The 5,000-nt window shown below is 36.9% G+C and overlaps 1 pseudogene; it reads left to right on the top strand.

Moving 5' to 3' along the window:
* Positions 1-3,796: 3,796 nt before the first annotated feature.
* Positions 3,797-5,000, top strand: part of LOC128133259 (photosystem II CP47 reaction center protein-like) — a 5,466-nt pseudogene continuing 4,262 nt past the window's right edge.

Raw genomic sequence — 5,000 nt, 5'->3', positions numbered from 1 at the left:
TTCCTATTTGATATAGCTATTTGTGCAAGTATTTTACGATTAAGAAGCAACTGTCTCTTGTACAGACCGTTTATTAATCTACTATAACTATAGCATACCCCCCTTTCACGAATTGCTGCATTTATTCGAGTGATCCACAAACGACGAAAATTGATTTTTTGCTTATCCCTATCCCGATGAGCCGAAACCAAAGCTCTTATTTTTTGTTGAGTAATAGTTCGAGTAAGTCTTGAATGAGCCCCCCGAAAGCTTGATGCAAATAAACGAATTTTTGTTCTACGTCTCCGAGCGATATATCCCCGTCTAATTCTGGTCATTGAATAAATGAAACTTTCACGAATAACTAATCGATTTCCTTTCTTTCAGTTATTCTTTTGCCCCTTTCCTAGTATATTAATAACAAAACGGATTTTTCCAACGGCTTTGGCTACTATAACCTTCCCAACCACGATTTTTTCTTTTTTATAGGCGTTTCGCCTCGAAATACGAAATTGTACTAGACTAGGTATTAAAAATAAATAAAAAAATAGCAATGATGAAGAAATAGTGGATTCCATCGTTTCTATGGTTACTTCTTAAACGGTGAGGTCTTCTCTATACACCGGAGCCTTTACTTCATTTAATCAATGTTATTGCTAACTTGTATAGTTCACATTCTTCGGCTCTACCCATGAATTATCCAGTAATAGGTCTTTCACAACGAGCTCTACCTATACAGTAACGGTATTTAATTATGAAGGTTGGCTGGGTAGCTGACCCTATTAGTCCATTCTTGCAAGAGGGGTCTATATTAACTAAGATTTCCTCTGCTTAATGGATAACCATTTGCTACCAATGGAGAATTGCTTCTCATCTTGAATTGAGGTGAGTGGATTTACACCAATAGAAACCATAAATTTCATACACAATAAAAGGGATATGCTCCATTTTCTTATTTTTAGATAGGAAATGTAGTTCGTTTTCCGTTCTATCCTATTTGATCATTGATATTCGAACATGGCTCTCTTTCCTTTGTTCTAGTTCATGATCTGAACGATTCGCACATACACCCTAGTACATGTTCCTCGACGCTGAGGGCATCCCCGAAGCGCGGGGGATTTTGTGACATTTCTAATTGGCTGTCTTGTACTTCTAATAAGTTGTTTAATCGTTGGCATGTTGAATCATATACATAATGGACTGGTTTAGATCGATCCTAACCGCATGATTATGAATTCCTTTTATTGAATAGAATAGTAAATAAAAGTCATAATATATTAATATGAAACTCGGCAGGGGTAATTTAAAATCACGAATTGATGCGAAATCCAGGCTATGCTATTGTCATTCAACCGCTACAAGATCAACAATTCCATAAGCTTGGGCCTCTGTTGCTGACATAAAAACATCTCTTTCCATGTCTTCGGAGACAACCCATAGGGGTTTGCCCGTTCTTTGTACATAAACCCTTGTCAGGGTTTCACGTAGTTTCAGCAGTTCTCCCACTTCCAGGATGAATTCTCCCATTGCTACTTCAGAAAAAGAACCAGCAGGTTGATGGATCATTACCCTGATGATATAAGAAAATAAAAGGTTTCTTTATTTCGCATGATAAAGGGAAGAGAAAACAAAGATAAAATAATAACAAGAAAAAAAGATAGAATCGAACAACCGTACGGGCATTATGCATTGCATACGGCTCTACAATAAAATTGACCCTTACCTTACATCAAATAAAGAAAAAATAGGATCGATCAGACCCCGATCGGTAAATGATCAACTTACCACCCTTCCTTTCGGAGGAATTCAAAAATACTATGATGGCTCTGTTGCTTTATATATTTATTTTATTATATTTTTTTGTCTGTGATTTGTCTTTGATTAAGCAATCCCAAAGTTGCTTTTTTATTTGATCAAATAAACTAAGGAAAAAAGAATCTTGTTTTTTTTTTCGCTCTATAAATATTGTTAAGAGACCTCTAGTGTGAAAAAAAGTTTGTGACGCTGAACTGGACTTCCGATAAGATAATCGGAAATACCTTTTTCTCATATTACTCTCTCGATACATAATCTAATGTTTTGAAAACAAAATTTCTTATATCGAATTCAAAGTGCCATGCTATTATTACTTAATATTCATATTTCATATGGCGAAGGCATAGTCTTCTTTTTTCTCTCAAATAAAAGCCTCATTGGCGCCAAGCGTGAGGGAGTGCTAGACGTTTGGTAATTTCTCCTCCGACCAGGATAAAAGATCCCATTGAAGCGGCTGATCCCATGCATATTGTATGTACATCTGGTTGCACAAATTGCATAGTATCATAAAGAGCCACCCCCGGTATTACCCATCCGCCAGGAGAGTTTATAAACAAATACAGATCTTTGGTATCATCCTCGATACTGAGATATATCATAAGACCAATAAGTTGATTCGAGATCTCGCTATCAACCTCTTGACCTAAAAAAAGTAATCTTTCTCGATAAAGTCGGTTGATTAGGGTCAAATCCCTTCGGAACCGTACAGGCGTCTTTTGATGCATACGGTTCAAAAAAAAGAATCAATGTGTAGATTCCAATACTTTTTATTTTTTCATAGCAAGTTCCTTCTAACTTATAAAAAAGGATTTTCTTTTATTTTTCACTAAACACGAGTTTGTCTTCCTTTCCTTATTAACGTATAATATCAAAAAAGAATTCATTAAACTTATCCAATTAACTTCTCATTGATGGATTCTTTCATCGCGATTCAATCCAAATCACGATGTTATTTTCTTGTTCTTAAATGGGCCTCTTTAATCTTTTTAGGTTTATGCTCTACTCCGGGTAAAGATCCGCCCGATTTTGATTTGCACATATAGTACAAATGCTCCCATTACCACTTCTTTTTCTTATGCCTTCTTTTTTTTTTAATTCACGCATTCCGTAAAATAGTTGACGGCTTCATGCATATTACTCGATTGATTAACATAAGAGTTTGAAATAACTTCTACTTACAAAAAAGGATTTCTTTCAAATCAAATAAAAATAGGAATCCTTTATTATATAAAATAGATATATTATCACTTGGTTTTTTTTAAACGGAGCCTAGATACTTCAATGTAGTAGTCCAATTAAGCCAACCATAAATTCTTCTAATTGATAATAGTAATTTGAATCCCCCCCAAAAATGGATCTAATTGCACTTCACACTCCAAATTTTTTATGATTCAATTAATCTTTCGTGGGCGAAACAGAGGATATCTCGATTGGGGAGAAAACGGGGAAATCCCATATGACCCAATATATCTGACAAGTCGCACTATATGTCAACCCACGATGCATCTTCCTCTCCAGGACTTCGAAAAGGTACTTTTGGAACACCAATAGGCATTAAATGAAAGAAAAAAGAACTCAGTACTAGATTTTACTTTGATGTGGAAACGTAACAAAGCCTTTATTATCTTTATAATATTGTACTTTATCCTAATCATATTTTATTATCATATTTTATTCATAAATTAGAAAAATTTATAAAGAAAGTCAGAAAAAATAAGGGAAAATTATTACGAATAGTGTCCTTTAATGATGAACAAGTATGGGCACATTCGCTCATATAAATCGGCATTAACCTCCCCATTGCGTATTGGTACTTATCGAGTATAGAATAAATCTGCTTCTCTTTGTTCCTACGAACAAAATTGTTCCATTATTACCAACAGAATAGAACAAATATGAACCCTTGCGTTGAAATAATCCACTAAAGAGGGGGTCCATAACATAGTCATAGTATATTTCCAATGCAATAAAGTTACGTAGTGTCTTTTTTCTTTCATAAAGGGGTATTTCCTTGGGTTTGCCTTGGTATCGTGTTCATACCGTTGTATTGAATGATCCCGGACGGTTGCTTTCTGTTCATATAATGCATACAGCTTTGGTTGCTGGTTGGGCCGGTTCTATGGCCCTGTATGAATTAGCAGTTTTTGATCCTTCTGACCCTGTTCTTGATCCAATGTGGAGACAGGGTATGTTCGTTATACCCTTCATGACTCGTTTAGGAATAACCAATTCATGGGGTGGTTGGAGTATCACGGGGGGGACTATAACCAATCCGGGTATTTGGAGTTACGAAGGTGTGGCCGGAGCGCATATTGTGTTTTCTGGGTTGTGCTTTTTGGCAGCTATCTGGCATTGGGTGTATTGGGATCTAGAAATATTTTCTGATGAACGTACAGGAAAACCTTCTTTGGATTTGCCCAAGATCTTTGGAATACATTTATTTCTTGCAGGTGTGGCTTGCTTTGGTTTTGGTGCATTTCACGTAACAGGTTTGTATGGTCCTGGCATATGGGTGTCCGATCCTTATGGACTAACAGGAAAAGTACAAGCTGTAAATCCATCGTGGGGTGTGGAGGGTTTTGATCCTTTTGTTCCGGGAGGAATAGCCTCTCATCATATTGCGGCAGGGACTTTGGGCATATTAGCAGGCCTATTCCATCTTAGTGTCCGCCCGCCCCAACGTCTATACAAAGGATTGCGTATGGGCAATATTGAAACTGTCCTTTCCAGTAGTATCGCTGCTGTCTTTTTTGCAGCTTTTGTTGTTGCTGGAACTATGTGGTATGGTTCAGCGACTACCCCCATCGAATTATTTGGGCCTACTCGTTATCAATGGGATCAAGGGTACTTCCAACAAGAAATATATAGAAGAGTTAGTGCTGGGTTAGCCGAAAATCAAGGTTTATCAGAAGCTTGGTCTAAAATTCCTGAAAAATTAGCCTTTTATGATTACATCGGAAATAATCCGGCAAAAGGGGGATTATTCAGGGCGGGCTCAATGGATAACGGGGATGGAATAGCGGTTGGATGGTTAGGACATCCTATTTTTAGAGATAAAGAAGGGCGTGAACTTTTTGTACGTCGTATGCCTACCTTTTTTGAAACATTTCCGGTCGTTTTGGTAGACGGAGATGGGATTGTTAGAGCCGATGTTCCTTTTCGAAGGGCAGAATCTAAGTATAGTGTCGAACAAGTAGGTGTAATTG

Source organism: Lactuca sativa, chromosome 4, assembly GCF_002870075.4.
Source record: "Lactuca sativa cultivar Salinas chromosome 4, Lsat_Salinas_v11, whole genome shotgun sequence".
Lineage (NCBI taxonomy): Eukaryota > Viridiplantae > Streptophyta > Magnoliopsida > Asterales > Asteraceae > Lactuca > Lactuca sativa.
This window is presented reverse-complemented; position numbering and strand designations above follow the sequence as displayed.